This window comes from Scardinius erythrophthalmus (assembly GCF_964197995.2).
Source record: "Scardinius erythrophthalmus genome assembly, chromosome: 5".
NCBI lineage: Eukaryota > Metazoa > Chordata > Actinopteri > Cypriniformes > Leuciscidae > Scardinius > Scardinius erythrophthalmus.
The window spans coordinates 3,223,693-3,240,647 of NC_138225.1; the positions used below are offsets into that span (position 1 = coordinate 3,223,693).

Sequence of the window (16,955 nt, forward strand, 5' to 3'; positions counted from 1 at the left end):
AACAGAAGTCTGGTATGTAAAGTTTAAGCACTTTCTGGATAAGAGCGCCTGATAAACGCTTGCTGTGGCTTTTTCACATGGTTTGTATTGGATGTATTTGTCCATGTCCAACTACCCCTGATTACACGTGACTTTTGTGGCCTGCAGGAAATGGAGCAATGCTTGCAATATTAGGGCTGCACGATATTGAAGAAAAATGCGATATGTGATAACTCATTAAATAATGCCACGCGATAATGCTTAAAGTGTGTGAAATAAACATAATTATTTTTAAAATATATTTAAAATTATATAACCTACATGCTTGTTTCACATTCTTTTTGTGACAAGAAAACATCCCTACAGCTTCTGAAAGTGAACATCAGTGTTTTACTGTAGCGTAAGAAGTGTTATTTTAACATCAGTGGGGTTTAGGGGTCAGGTTATCCTACATTAGGGTTATTTAACAACATAAACTGAATAATCAAATGTAAAAATATACATTGCTTAGTTTTAATTGAATGAATTAAATATATCCTGATTCTTATTAAAGCTACAAAAGTTATTCAGCCGAGAGCAGTGAGTGATTTTCTCTTCGTCTTTTCTTCATGACCCGTTATTGCAAGCCGTTGCGATATGCATATTTCGATCATTTCAATATATTGTGCAGCCCTAGTTTGCAGAAGCTCGGTTTGTTTAGCCTATAATCTGAGAAATCTCCCAGTGAGCATCAGTGATTGACCCATTCAGACCCAGCGTGTCCCGTTCGCATTCCTCGGGCTCAGTGCGTGTCCCTGCTTTAGGTGATATGTCTAATTGATGGCTCCTGCTCGTGTTACAGGTCAGGCTTCTCTTTAAATAGACCCATGACTTCTCGAATCGTGTACCGCTCTGAATCCAGCTCCTGAATCCTGCTGTGACCATATGTTCATGATCTAGGCTAGCTGTTAATAAAACTTCTCCTATAAGAAAGCTTGAAGTTTTAGCTACGAGTGACCAGGTGGCAGGGAAACGGTTAACCGTAAGCTGGTTATAAAGTCTTGAAAATGCGTCCACTCACTCTATAGACAGATGATTTGTGCTGATAAAGTGTGTTAAGATTCACAAAAATGGATATGAAACGCGCAAAACCATGTGTTTGTGAGGGCGTTGGTGATGTAAATTTACATTTCACATGATTAAAGGGATATTTCGCCACTGGAAAGATGAATGTGTATTTAAATTGGGTCATTTATGTAGTAGAAATGTGAAATTATTTTAGAAGTTGGTGCCTTCTAGACTGAGAAAAGCCAGGAAATGTTTTTTTGGCTCATGTGGATGAAAGACAACAACTCCCAGAATGCACTTGCTTCGCTCGCCTACGAGGCCACGCCCAAGCCACGCCTACCGGTTACAGAGGGCAGTATCTGGAGAAATGACACAGCTAGGCTACTAGTCGACTCGAAACTGAAAAGACGGTGTTTTATGGTGAGCTCCCCCTATGGGCGGGTTGAACACATGCGGGATGAGCTCCTCCGACTGGCTGGAGTCTCTCGCCTCTGGACTAAAAGCCTCAGATGATGATAAATGATGATTTTTGCGTCATCTGAGGGTTTTTTCCAGACACACAATACAGAAATCTCTCGTCTCAGGGGGACATGAGGGAGGGAAGCACGGCCATTCGAGAATACTACCGGGTTTCTACTGATACAAAGCTTAATGCTAATCGGTGAAGTCTCCCTTTAAGTTGCAATTGTCAAACGTCACTCTTTCTATATTGGAAGTTATTATTTTGGTAACACTTTACAATAATTTGTTAACATGAGTTAATGTATTAACTAACATGAACTAACAATGAGCAATACATTTTTGACATTACTTATTAATGTTAGTTAATAAAAATACTGTTCATTGTTTGTTCATGTTAGTTCACAGTGCATTAACTAATGTTAACAAATACAACCTTTGATTTTAATAACGTCTTAGTAAATGTTGAAATTAATATTAAATAAGATTATTAAATGCTGTACAAGTATTGTTCATTCTTAGTTCATGTTAGCTAAGGAAACCCTATTGTAAAGTGTTACCATTATTTTTATCATTATTATTAATGTTTATTTGAACAAACCCATAAACCTATTTGTAATTTATGTCTGTAAATAAACGTGAGCAGGTCTCGGATGCTTGTTTTATTGCTCTTTTATTGGATATTTTGAAAGTGCTTGAACTTTGACATGTTGTGTTTGTGTTTAACTCCCTCATATCTCTGGAATGATAAAGTCTATGATGATGATTGATGAAACTCTTTCAGTTTTGTGCTTGTATAACTTTGACATGTAACCTAGGGGTTATAAAATTGGTTATATGTAGTAGACAAGCTTGTTTATATCTTCTGTTTTTTCCAATGTGGAATTTTAGGTGAAACTCAGAAAAGAATTTCAGGAGAATTTAGAAGTGAAACTTTCTTTTTTTGGCATAGGGAAGTGATACTAAGGTCACAAGCAAAATAATTTAAATTTAGTTCTGCCTAGAGACACACACACACCAGAGTTTTTTTTTTTTTTTTTTTCACCACACAGATCCACAAAAACTACAAATAAAACGACTAAAATCGCTGTATTCTGCTGTCGGGCCAGTAGTTGGCGATGTCACTTTGTACAGAAACACTGTCTAACACAACACATAATACACGTGCATGACCTCACCATTTTCACAAATGCACGTTTTTGTAGTTTAAACGGAGACGATAACGGTATAGTTTTAAAGGTCCCATATTGTACACCTTTCTTAAGTTTTATTTTAGGTTTTGATGTCCTTAAGAATTATTTGCGGTTTAAGTACCAAAAACCATCTCAATATATTTTTACAGCTCCTTTCGATTTTGGCCTGTCTACTTCATATTCATGAGCCTCTCTTCTGATTGGCCTGTTGTTTTCTGAGTGACCCACCATTGGTGGGGGTGGAGACTGAAGGCGGAGACTGAGTAGTTCTGACCTCACATTTATACGGAAGTCACAACGGCTCGTGAAAAGGCACAGCTACTTTATGCAGGCTGTGTGCATGTATCTGTGGAGCGACTGTTTTGAAACTTATATGGTAGTTTCATTGCCCCTAGACCTCTGTTATCATGAAAAAAGCCAGGAAATTTCAGTTTTGACAATATGGGACCTTTAATAAACTTGCACTTTGAAACCCATTTTCAAAAGTTTGTTTTTTCAGGCCTTCAAAATGCTGTTGTCGTGTAAATAAGCGGCTAAATGCATTAAAAAAAACAACCCCTTACTTATTTTTAGAGCCCGACCGATATATCGGCGGGCCGATATTATCGGCCGATATTAGGCATTTTCCTGACTATCGGTATCGGCATTTATAACGGCCGATCAATTAATATTTAAAAAAATGCAGGGTGCAGTGATTTATGTAAGGATGGCGCTGCCAATAAAGCACCTAAAAGCTGTTACAAAGAACTGGCAAAAGTGGCAAAAATGCGACAGATGCAACATGTTCAGAATTAATACACTTTTAGTAAACTACAGAACAGCGCGAGCGGGAAGCGGCGCACCTCACGCCGGCAGAGAACGCCTCTGAGAACGGACACTGTTAGTGATATAAAACACACACACACAGGTCTGTTAAATTAAGCAATACTTTTAAGGTAGGCCTAGTCTAATATTTTTCTGACTAACAAAATTACTGACACAGTAAAGGGTAGATTTAAATAAAGAAAAACGAAATATAAATAAAGAAAAACGAAATTTAAATAAAGAAATTAAACTAAATTTAAATAAAGAAAAACGAAATTTAAATAAAGAAATTAAACGAAATTTAAATAAAGAAATTAAACTAAATTTAAATAAAGAAAAACGAAATTTAAATAAAGAAATTAAACGAAATTTAAATAAAGAAATTAAACAAAATTTAAATAAAGAAATTAAACGAAATTTAAATAAAGAAAAATTAAATTTAAATAAAGAAAAAACGAAATTTAAATAAAGAGAAACGAAATTAAGTTGTTCTGCGCTCTTACCAGAGAAGACTCCCGTTGCTGGAACATTGCGCGTCGTTCTATATTTCTAGCATGCATGCGTTTTCCGCGTGGCTCGAGCCGTGCCTGAGAGATGCGTGTCTCAAGCAGGCAGCCTGTTAACATGGGAGCCAAAATAAAACGGCCATGCCACGTGTCGCCGGCCTTATTCAAGCGCGAATGAGAACCGTTTCGCGGAGGATCCCAGATGTAAAAAAACAACAACAACAACAAATATTCAAATGTCAAATTTTCAAATCAAATACCAACCAACCGAAGAATATTTGAATATTCGGGTCCAGCCCTATAAGCCTAGTTTCACGTTTTTTACATTTTGCTTAGACTACTACTTATTTAATAAAACTACTTTAGTACATATGTAATTATAAACGTTTTCATTTTGATATTATTAATTTTACTTTACTAAAAAGATCCGAGTTCTTCCTCCACTGGTAGATATTAGAGAAATTAAGATTAAAAATAGAAGAGTATTTAGAACATAATAGGCTATAATATAAAATGCAATGCAAACTAGTTTGGTTACAGCTCAAATTCTCATTCTATCATTCACCCTGCCTCCATTACATATCTTTGTCACACAAGTGTTTAATCACCACATTTGAGTTATTATTGCAAAACGTTTATATTAGGGCTGTCAAAGTTAGCGCGTTAATAACGCGTTAACGCAAAATCATATTAACGGCACTATTTTTTTAACGCTCGATTAACGCAGCGCGTATTTTCTGTTTGACCCGTGGCCCAAAACCTAGTTGGAGAAATGGAGATTACAGTGTTGCCAACTTAGCGACATTGCAGACCCATTTAGCGATTTTTTTCCCTTCAACAAAGCGCCCAAACCTTATTTAGTTTCTGAGAATCTACCGGTACCGCCAGTAGTCCTACTGCTCTCTCTCCCAGCACGCGCGCGCTCTCTCTCTCTCGCTCTCTCTCTCTGCGTCTCGCGCTGGAGAGAGAAGCAGCGATTTAATTCAGTTAAACACAGATATGATGTTGCTTCTCTAATTTTACATGCAAGTATAGCCGAAATCGCAAAACAGAGATTGTGTTTATCTTATGTGTATATGATTTCATCAGACGACGCCTCGATTATCAGGATCTTGGAAGGGAGAGCTGGTTACGTCTTAATGGGTCGCGTTTCAGTCACCATTTCATTCCGTTGTTTGACAACAAAAACAGTAAAATATATAAATGAAAAGTTTTATTGAGAATTTAGCTTCATCAAAATGGGCACAGAGAGAGACATGAACAAGTTCTTTGAAAAACATCTATGACCTTTGAAACATGTCTTGTCTTCATGCTCTGTATAGCCTATGGTTTCAATAATAAACATACATTTACATAAAGCATCCATATTTATCCATGCCCACGTTGATTAGAGTATTACAAACTTGAAAAGTATTAATTTAAGGTATATTTAGAACAAATAAAAAATTTACTAAAAGAGTTAACTCATGACAATCATGCGATTAATCAATTAAAATTTTGAATCGATTGACAGCCATTTATTCTGTTTATACTGTGTATTCTATATACAGTACCCATCAAAAGTTTGCACACACCAATTGGAAAGTGTGTCCAAACTTACTGTACTATAATACACATAAATAATATTGCTACTGTATTATAATATACACATAAATAATATCGGCCGATATATCGGTATCTGGCTATTTTTTATCGGTATCGGCATCGGCGCCCAAAAATCCATATCGGTCGGGCTCTACTTATTTTCACTACAATTTAACTTAATTTTATTATCTGCCAGGAGAAAGTCCAATTGACCCTTTGCAGGGAGTTTGATTGACAGGTGATCTGACCAATCATCATCCGCCGAATCCGCCATTTGTGTCCGACAAAGCAGTCAGGAGAGTTAGTAGGTTAACGTTGGAGGATTTGAACTTGAAAAACGGAGTTTACTGACGTCTTTCCGCGGTTAAAACAACATTCCTTCTGATGTTCATTCGTTTATTTGATGCTATAAATTAACTAGAAGGAAGAGATGATCGGTTCACGAGCAGCTTTAACTGAGACTCTACAGCGATTTGTCAGACACATTAAAGAGCCACAAAACGGTATTTATTGTTTAAATTTCTTTAAAAAATTGCCAAATTTGAAAGTTGAGACTTTGTTTCATATCAAAAGTAAGCTGGTCTGTCCTGAGTGTCAGTGTGTTGTCAGTGTCCTCTCTGCTCCACGATGTGTGTTTCACTGCGTGAGAACATGGAGTGGCGTGAGAGAGGCGTGGCTTGTCGGACATAGCAACAGTAACTAAAGGGGGCGGGTCTTTGCGAACGGTCAAATGCTTAGAAAAATACTAGTAACGAACTACGAATTAAAGGGTTCATGTAATGCCATTTTTGTACAAGTTTGTACAAGTTATTATGATTCTTTAGGGCAGTGGTTCTCAATCCTGGTCCTGGGGACCCACAGCTCTGCACAGTTTGTATGTCTCCCTCATTTAACACACCTGATTCAGATCATCATCTCGTTAGGAAAGAGCTCTGAACTGAACTGGGTGTGTCAGATAAAGGAGACATATAAAATGTGCAGAGTTGTGGGTCCCCAGGACCAGGATTGAGAACCACTGCTTTAGGGTCTAAATGAAAAGTTTGTAATACACTTTAATTAAAAATTCTCATTAGTATTGTAAGAAAACACTAATTTTACCTGGTCAAAAACAGCTCTGTTTTCAGCACGCCGTTTCAGTGCATGTGTCTTTAAATGATAATGAGCTTTGCTCACCCCGCCCCTCTGTTCTGTGGGTACACTTTTTGTTATAATAACACAATAACCATAACGCGTTGTTCATTATAAACGTGGGATTATGAATTATATTGAGAACGTCGTACATAGAAAACATGCTGTGATGTACCCTGAGTGTAAACCTTATCCGCATTCATCGTGATGCGTGCAAGCGATTTGCAAAGATTAATATAAAGGTTAATAAATCGTCACACTCACTTCTTCTTCTGGAGGTGCAGCAGGAACACGAATAGTTGGAACCGATCCTTTTTCAGGAGCAGCTTCTTAGCAAAACCAGCTTTATACTGACCTTCGTTTGTAAAGCAGTCTGGTGAAATGATTCGCGCAAACATGAAAGCATTGACGTTGATCGTGGGGAATATTCCCTTCGAAAACAAAACTTAGCCACTGCGTCTTCAGCGGTTCGGATTTAGGAACATCAGAATGATGCTGTGTTCCTTATTACACCCAAGAACAGAACACCACAATCGCTTAGACGCCATTCTGCTCATAGACAGTGCTCAGCGTATTAACAGTGGCGGACTATGAGGGCGGGTCTGTGTTGAAACGTTGCTGTCAATCAACAGTCGTGGGAGGGGCGTCCGATCTTGTGACGTCACACGGTCGAACGGCTTGATTTGAGACTGGAAAACATATAAGGCGATTAAAAAAACACTGGATGGATTTTTATCATTTTATGATGGTTGTGTACAGGCACTGCCAATACACATTTCAGTACAATCAACTTGTAAAAGTGCATGTACCATTATGTGACCCCTTTAAAGGGACACTTCACCCATTTGCATTAAGCTTTGCATTGTTAGAAACCCAGTCATACTATTGAATGGTCATGCAACATTTTTTCATTTTCCCCCGAGACGAGAGAAATCTGTATTTACCTCTTTACACTTCCTCCTACAATGACGCAAAAATTGTCATTTTGCGTCATTGTAGGAGGAAGTGTAAGAGGGGGGGATTTCTGTTAAGACTACAAGCACTAGATCCACCCTTTCAAACCCGCCCATAGGGGGTTGGACCTAATGCGCTAACAGACCTATCACAGATCAGTGCGAGTGCGTTTGATTTCAACGGCAGAAACCTGCAGAAAACATGGACGAAGAAAGCTAAGTAGTAGGGGTTACCATACTCTATTTCCCGGACGTCGAGATCGACAAAAATGTCCGGGATTCAGCTTTTGCTTTCTGCGGTCGCCATCCATTGTTTACATCAGGGGTCACCAAACTAAGGCCCGCGGGCCGACTCAGGCCCGCCACCCCCCTTTGACTGGCCCCCCAGCCCCTCTGCCCCCCACTACTTGAACCGGCCCTATGAGGCAATCCCCATAAGTCGTCATGGTACGGGCGTCACAGTTTGGTGCATACATTTACACGGAGAATACACGGTATAAAAATAAATAAAACTTGCGTGCAATTTAATTAATGTAATGCGGAACTACTGTTAGATACGCGGATTCTTAGGGACACCTAATCTGTAGCTCCGCCTTAGCTCTGAAGCTCTGAAGCAGGCTGCGGTGTAAAGATTGCTATGCTGGAATATGTCGAGAGAGAGGTGTGGGCGCGATCGGAAAGTCGTAAAGTGTTTACTTATATTTGTGTGTGTGTGTGTGTGTGTGTGTGTGTGGCGCGGCCGAGATCGAACAGTGGAAACATAAAAACATACTCCGTCATTTAGTTTATGCAGGACATCATTCAAACTGCAAAGTGTTTAAGTTACTGTTAATTACATTTTTAAGGAAAACAAATATATTAATCTGAAATGTAGCAGATTTATTTTCAATTAATTCAGGTAGGCTACAATTACCAACCATATCAAGGTATTTTTATTAATTGAATTAATGAACTAATTATATAAAACTATTGTCAGTGCACTACAAATAAACTGGTTCTATGCCTTTATTAATAAAACTTATTTTTAAAAAAATACAAGGCTTAAGACATTTATTTTTCTTTTGGTGGTCTAGCCTGAGACATGCACAAGCCTTCTGCATTTTTGTTTTGCTTTTCCCTTCATTGTACCCAACCGTGATGTCTGAACCGAGGAATGAACCGAACCGTGACTTCTGTGTACCGTTCCACCCCTAAAAGAGAGTGCAGAATTTTCAAAGAACAGTGGACCAACGATTATTTGTGAAGAATAACTTTAAATAAAACAAAGTGTGAAGACTCGATTACAACTTTTGCAAACCACTAGTATTGATATAGTAGTGTGGATATAGTAGTGGGGATGGCTGTGCCAGGCTAGTAATCTCTACTACACAATGAGGCCTGCTGGTGGTCATTTTGGTCTGGGTCACAATTCTATGTTATATAGCTGACCCGGCCCCGGCCCCCCATCACAGTCAGGAACGATAATGTGGCCCCCAGAGAAAAAAGTTTGGTGACCCCTGGTTTACATGCTCACCTTTTGTTTCAATCTAACTGAATTCACCCCGATTGGTGAATCTGAATGTAATGTTTACATGAATGCTAAACAAGTGATCGGTTGATTTGCGTTTTAACATTGCTAAGAAAATACCCGCACCTCCGTGAGAGATAGCCCATGAGACCGGTGCATCTCACAGGCGCGCTCATCAGTAATCACAGTAATACAGGGAGCAGGACGAGGCTAGCGCCGCGGTTGAAAGACGCGAGGCCGGTGGCGTGATCGGTTGATGTGTGTTTTACCATTGCTAAGAAAATACCTGCTCCTCCGTGCGAGATACGAGAACAGTGCCTCACAGGTGTCGGTCATCAGTAATCACGCCACCGGCCTCGCGCCGTTCTCCCGCGCCCCTCAGCCTCGTCCTGCTCGCCACAGTAAACATGAGGAATGGCGACTGTAGAACGCAAAAGCCGAATCCCGGACATTTTGGGCAAACTCGTCACGGAGACTCACTCGTAGCCTAGCCTTGCCTTGATGTTTTTGTTCTCAACTGCGCTGTCTTACCGGTAGGCGTGGCTTGGGAGTGGCCTTGTAGGGCAGCGAAGCAAGTGCATTCTGGGAGTTGTTGTCTTTCATCCACATAAGCCAAAAATACATTTTCTGGCTTTTCTCAGTCTAGAAAGCTCCAAATTCAAAAATAATTTCACATTTCTTCTACATAAATGACCCACTTTCAATACACATTCATGTCTCCACGGGTGAAATGACCCTTTAAGGAATCATTCATAGCGGTATGATCTTAGTGCTTGAGTTTAATACATACGAGTTTTTACTGTATTTACATTGGCCCTTCTGTGCTTTCCACTCACCAGATTGTGTTCATAAGATCTGCACAGATGCAGTTTTCATCTGAAGGAAAATAAATTAGATCAGATTGTCATCTATGCTAAACACAGGCTCATGAAATTGATTTCCCCCTGACAGGCGATTTCAGTGAACTGAATTAGCTCAGTTGATGACGACAGTGTTTGTGTCTGTGTTTTGAATGGAGATCCAGCTTGATAAAGCCTCTTGAGGTCAGCGAGGTGGTGGAGTCAGATGTACAATCCTTTATGCATTAGTTTTGGCCGAAACAGATTCTAGATTGTCTGTGTTTTGATGAACACAAGCAGGGCTCATGATTAGATCAACGCTGTGTGGAAGTTGGCGTAGTCTTCTCCGTTTCGCAGAGTTGACCGCTGGATAAATGCATCAGCAGGAATAAAACAGCTTTGTTTTGTTGCCAAATGCTCTCCGTGATTGAGCTAAAGCACAGGCAGTTCAGGCAAACATTTTTCACTTCGGCCATTTTTGACTTTGTTCTGAACTCCTCCATGCGCTTCGAAGGCTGTTATAGTTTCATCCCACACGTCTAGTACAGTAGTAAGTTATTTGCTAAATGATAGGCTATTGAGGACGCAAGCATTTTTGTTCCACAATCTGTTGCTGTATGTTTACTTGTATTTTATTTATTTATTATTTTTACATGTACTGCGTCAGATTAAACTGGGAAGGGTCATAGCACTTGCATATTGTTGTCCTACTGTTAGTTTAACTACTTCTGTTGTTGGATAAAAGCGTCTGCTAAATGAATAAATGTAAATGTACTTGTATACATCATTTAAACAGCATCGCTGCTTTTAGGCCCTGTTTACAACTGGTATTAAGATGATTTTTGGTCGATCGGAGCAGTAGTGGACGACATTAAATACAGGAGTTAACTGGTTTTAAAGGGGTGTTATAATGCCCTTTTCACAAGATGTAAAATAAGTCTCTGATGTGAGTGTTTGTGTGAAGTTTTAGCTCAAAATACCCCACAGATATTTTTATATAGCATGTTAAAATTGTCACTTTTTGAGGGTGAGCAAAAACGCACCGTTTTGTGTCTGTTCCTTTAAATGCAAATGAGCTGCTGCTCCCGGCACAGGGGGCGGAGCTTCAGCAGCTTGCACTCACACACACATGCACTGAAAATTTCAAAAACTTTTAGCCTTTTATCTTCAAACCGGAGTCAGACAATGATGGAGAGACTCAAGAAGTGACAACATGTAGAAGCAACAGGACATTTCTGAATGGTTAGTTAATGAATTTATGAAGCTGATGTGTAGTTATCTTCTAGTCATAGATTAGCATATTCTGTCTTCATAATCTATAAATCGTGTTCAGGGGGCGGGGTTTATGTAAATTCTAGGGTTGGTGATGTCACTAACCCGGGAGGAATGTGGTGTAGTCTCTACCAGCCGTTTGTTGTAGTCCTTAAAAAGCTACAGCCATTTCTTAGTCCTTAAAGCCATTTCTTTAAAAGCAAATATCTCCCTTTGCTCTGAACTTTGAGCGTTGTAACTTTGCAGATGTTGTTTATGCTCAAACAGCAACATTGCACACTAACTAAAGTTAGAAAAGTCAAATCATAATCAACCACCCCTTTAAAACGTTTTGAACTTGTCCACTTTCACTTCCAGAGGTAGTCGAAAACACATTCGACCAGGTAGCTTTCGTGGTATAGACCCTCATGTGGTCGAAGAGCCACAAAAGATAACCTGGGGCCTGTACCATGAAGCTGGTTTAGGTGGCTAGCCCTATATGTTTCAGTTTAGTTTGTGCCAACCCTTGGTTTTAGGAACCATGAAAGTGGTTTGGCTTTTAGCAGTGTTCATCGACCATAATAACTTACACTACACGGCTAACCTAATTTTCTCTACCTTTATCAACTGTATAAACTAACTTCACAACTTTTACTTGCACTGATATAGCAAGACTTTTTATTTTAATTGTCCTCTTTCATAGACGGCTATTTTCTTCTTGCTGTGTAAATTTGCACGCTTCTTCTCTCGCGAGAAATGAATCTGTTTCACTCTTTCTCAGCATGTGATTGGCTGTTCGCTACTGATGTCACGCCTAAACTCCTAAACTCAGAATTAAAGCCCGAGTTGACAGAGAAAGTTGATGATCAGCATCATAGTGCCAACAAAGCCTGGTTGGATTGGTTTGGTTTTGTCAACTCAACTAATCCTGTAACCCTGAGTTAGTTCAACTACTGTCATGGTACAGGCCCCAGGTTTATTAGGCTGCTGTCACTTTAAGAGTGAATGCACTGATTTCTCAACTGTTTACATTCACTTAAGACATAAATGACTGCGTTGTTTACGAGGATACTTGCAACTACAGGTCCCAGCTCTCTGCCTACTGACATAATGAGTAAACATAATGGGAAGAGCTCTTGCCAGACTGGATTTAAACTTTCTCGGCTGGAGACCCAAGTTTGGTTTGAAGAGGAAAAACATACCAAGCACAATGTTCTCTCACCATTCCTGATTTCTAACACACACTCACAGCGTTCGACTGGTCTTGCTGCGGTCAGAGCAGAAACGAAAGCTGATGCTCTCCGCATGTTTTCCGTCGTCTCCAGTCGTGTTCATGTGTAAATTTCACAAGCTGATTTCGTCCATTAGATTGAAAGATCTGAAAAAGCCCAGCATTTACCCATCCGTAGACCCTAGCCTCGAAGAAATCAGGACAGAAGTGGACAAAAGAGACAGATTAAAAGACCAGGAGTAAACGGGAATGTGTCTCCCTCGTCTACTTGTGATCCGATCGACCAAAACCCATCTTAATACCAGGAGTGAACAGGGCCAAGTATTACTGACATGTTTTAAATCTTCTACTTTGTACTCTGGGGTTTTCAAACTGAGGTCAAGGGGTTACTATAAAGCAGGGGTATTCAATTAAAGTTCCAGGAGCTCCGGTCTCTACATTTCCTTCCCAGTGGAGGTCTGGATAATACTTGTTTTTGGAACAGTTATACATTTCCATCGGGGCAGCCATAGTACTTTGTAAAAGGAAAAAATCCTAAACACTCAAAATAGTCATGAAAGATGAGAATTTAGGGCCTTGAAAGCCGTAATGACGTCTAAAAAATGTTTTACCAATATTTACCCCAAAAAAGGAACCATTTCTCGCAACTGGATATTAAAATGAAAAGGTTAGATCAGATGTTTTATCAGGCTTTTTTTAGACACCTACGCGTATGGCAAATATAGAGTTAACAGTTCTTAAAGAAACCATCTTTTTTCTTAGTGTAATGAACAATTTAATCATCTAACGAACATTTTGTGCATTTGAAAAAAATTCCATGGATGTTAAAAGTTCTTCATGGAACCATTGATGACAATAAAGAAACTTCATTTGTTACATTCAAGAGAAGTTTTTTTTTTTTTAATTCGTTTTGTTTTTATTATCTTTCTCACTATATTCAGTAAAGCTGCTCTGGAACATCATTATAAAAAGTGTTATTCAAGTATATTAATTGGAGGGAAAAAAATAAAAAAATATTTCCAGCCTTAGTGTGCGATAACAAAGAGCTAATTATTGGATTTTGCAAACTTCATGTTGTCTTTATTGCATTTTATATTTTCAGACACAATATAAATGGATCTGTATACATTAAAACTTCACAGCTGCCTCACATTTTGGGGGATTAGGGGTATCGTCACATTTGAAGGTCCTTGGCATTAAAAAGTTGGCCATAAATGACCATATTCAATCACGTTTGTCTTTCAATCCATCACTTGCATTCTGAAATGCATGTATAAATGGTTGGGTTCATGAAGTTTTTGCTGTGTGTGAAGTCAGATAAGGACTGGCGTGTTTGGACCCGTGTTTCTCCACAGTGGGTGTGTCTGTGGGAATGCGGATCTCTCCATTTACTCAAAGGCTTTGCTGTTCTGGAAGTGTGTGGCAGCAACTCCAGTTCAGATCTTCGAGCTCACGTCTGATATTTGTGATGGAAGGTTTATGATTATGTGTTTAAAGTCAAAGAATTAATCTTAAAAAAAAAAAAAAAAAAAAGTCCTCTGTGTTATTGGGAAAACCTGTGAAATATACTGGCACATATTTTCCCCAAGATTTCTTCCAAGTGCCACGGAAAATTGTAGTCCCACACAATTCTTAGGGAATTTGTGTGGGATGTAAACAGAGAAAATGGAAAATTCTCTCACACTTTCACTTTCCTTTCAGTTCCTCCATCGTGTAACAGGTGAGACGCCCGTCATAAAGTGTTCGGTCAGTGAGTGCAGTGTATATGATACTTCCATAAATGGCGTTTTGTGGCGTGTTTAAAGGAGGTGTGTCTGGAGGCTTTGCAAAATATGGGGAAGTTTGTGTGTAACAATGAGAAATAATAAGTGCAATAAACGCTGAATAATTAAGCTCACATTATCACTGATTCATAAATCTAAGGTTGTGCAAGTTTCTTTGGATTTTGTCAACTGTCTGCATGTTAGTCTGTTACTGAACTGGAACACCCTGAGATATCAGAGATCTCAAGATTGACATAGCTAGACTTGGAAAAAATGTAAATAACGTTGTCGTTTTTGGGCTTGTGGTCCAAAGAGAAAAGTGCTTTTAATTATTAGTTTTTTATTTGCCAATTTGGAGAACATAGAACTTTGTTTCCCATACTGATAAAGTGTACATGCCTTGCCTACTGTAAATGAATACATTTTAATGAATCATAATCTGTTATGCTGGCTCCTTGAGTGCCAATATAACGCCTAGTGGATTTTCATTCTGCAGTTTTGACCTTATGAAAATGTTTTTTCTACCATTATAAAGTCATTATTTATTTATATATAAATATACATATATACCATATATATATATATATGTATTCAAATGAAACTAACGGGTAAATGAGCATTTTAAGCATCTGATGTGGTGCTGGACTGTCGCTTATAGAAACATTAAAGCTAAACTAAATAACTCCAAATGGCTTCCTCTGCCAGTGTTATCCAGTTCATTCCAGGGCAGTGTAAACACAGACAGGAGCGGGGTCTCAGAAGGGGTCCGGAGACTCTATAGTGATCGTGAAATGGGGGCGTTACATGCAAACAAAACACAGCGCGCGCTTATGGACGTGTGTGTTCTCCTATATGCGCGCGCAGCAGAACACACTGCAGTCTGATCGCACATGCCTTCAAAGTGTGTTTAGAACACATTCGATGTAAACTGCCATGCATGTCGCTGAGATATGCACAAGAAGAACAGCGCTGTCACGTACTTCACATCGCCGAATCCCCGCCCACTTCGCGCGCTTTCTCTCTCTCTCTCTCTGTGTGTGTGTTTGTATGTGTGTGATAGGCGTGATCGTGGCATGAAATCTAAAGGAGTTTGTGTCCACGCACAGAGACTTGCTCAGGTAAGAGCTCCACTTCTTTTCTCGTGTCTCGAGCTTTTCACGCGCTGACACTGACACGCGCGCGAGTGGAATGTTGCGCTTGTTACATTTGTAGCGGTTTCTGAAGTTTTAGAACGTTCAACAAACCGCTACAATGTTTCAGTGTTGTTGAATGATACAATGTCGCCTCAGACGCGCAGTTTAAAAGTTTCTCTTCTCTTTTAAAGTGCAATGAGATGAAGGGAATGTGAGAACTGTCAATTACGTGTCTCATGAGAGAGTTTGTTCTGTTTGTGTTTGTATTGTGTGTGTGTGTGTGTGTGTGTGTGTGCAGGAGTCAGAGGGTGTGTTTTAAATGAATCTCTGCAGCATTGAGAGTAAAGGCTGCCCTCTGGTATTCATGTAGAGCTGTCATGTTTGAAACTATTAGTCAGAGTTCAGCAAGGTTTTTTTGGCTTCGTGGCAGTGTCAATTGTTTCTTGCCCAGTCAACTTTAACCGAGTCCACCCTGGCCCACCATGATTTAATTTTTTTTGGTAACACTTTTATTTTACAATGTTCCTGTGTTGCATGTAGTAATATCTATAAACCATGCATAATTACATGGAACTAACCCTACAACAAACATAATCCTAACCATAAACCTGTATAAGTACATGTGATTAATATTGCTTAAATGTGTAATTACACTGTAACAAGGTCATCTTAAAATTAAAGTCTAACCAATTTTTTTTTTTTTTTGCGAGGTATGTCTGCTTCATATGCCTGTTTATCCTTAAAGGGTCATTTCACCCATTTGAACATTGTTTTTTATTTAAACTGGGTCATATATGTAGTCGAAATGTAAAATAATTTTTGAATTTGGTGCCTTCGTGACCGAGAAAAGACAAAAAATAACTTCAGAACGCATTTGTATGAAAGACAACAACTCCCACAATGCACCACATTGCACAGCTCTGCAAGCCACTCCCACTAATCCAGAAAGCGCATATCTGCCTATAAGAGAAATCACTCTTCCGTCTACAAGGCTAGCTACTACCAGAGCTTGAAATTCATTTCACATTCACACAAAATGTCTAGTTAGTTGGCGAACTCATATAGTGCATTACTCCTCGTTTGTATTTCTTTCGAAAAGGTGAATTATTGCATGGTACCTGGATGTTCAGTCAGAACATAAATGCGGTGCGAAACTAGGATAGTTCTCAACACAAACGTCCGTGTCCTCGTCTGATTCAGAGATTTCGTCCAGGAGAAATTGTCATCGTTGAAATTCTTTGCCGCAGACGGACTCTATCTCTGTGTTCGTAGTTTCATCATACAGTCTATGAGTTGCATAGTGAGATCACCGGCGCCACCAGTCTGCCCTAACTCGAGCCAGTCCGGGCTCCTCGTCCGCGGCAGGCAGGTCTTCTGCCTCGGCTGCTCTTCGCTATAATGCGGCTTGTAAAGGTAGCCACAAACACCTGATTCAAGCATCAGACTTCCGAAATCCTCTTCTTCTATATCATATTGAGCACTCTCCTCCGCTATAACTTTACATCTGTCTCCACAGCGCCTGTTAGCTTAGCTTCAAACAAGATGGAGGATATTGCTTTCAGTTTCAGAGAGTAAAGT

At 39.4% G+C, this 16,955-nt stretch overlaps 1 protein-coding gene across 2 annotated transcripts in view; it reads left to right on the top strand.

Annotated features, from left to right (window-relative positions):
• The window catches only part of mtmr4 (myotubularin related protein 4), an 89,844-nt gene that overhangs the window by 828 nt on the left and 72,061 nt on the right, over window positions 1-16,955 (top strand). The window contains exon 1 of one of the 2 annotated variants that reach the window (XM_081365860.1): window positions 15,235-15,362. The exons of the other annotated variant lie outside the window; for it this stretch is intronic. The gene's annotated coding sequence lies outside the window, so the exon portion shown is untranslated. Of the gene's footprint in view, window positions 1-15,234; window positions 15,363-16,955 lie in introns of those variants that run through there. 2 annotated transcript variants of the gene reach the window in all.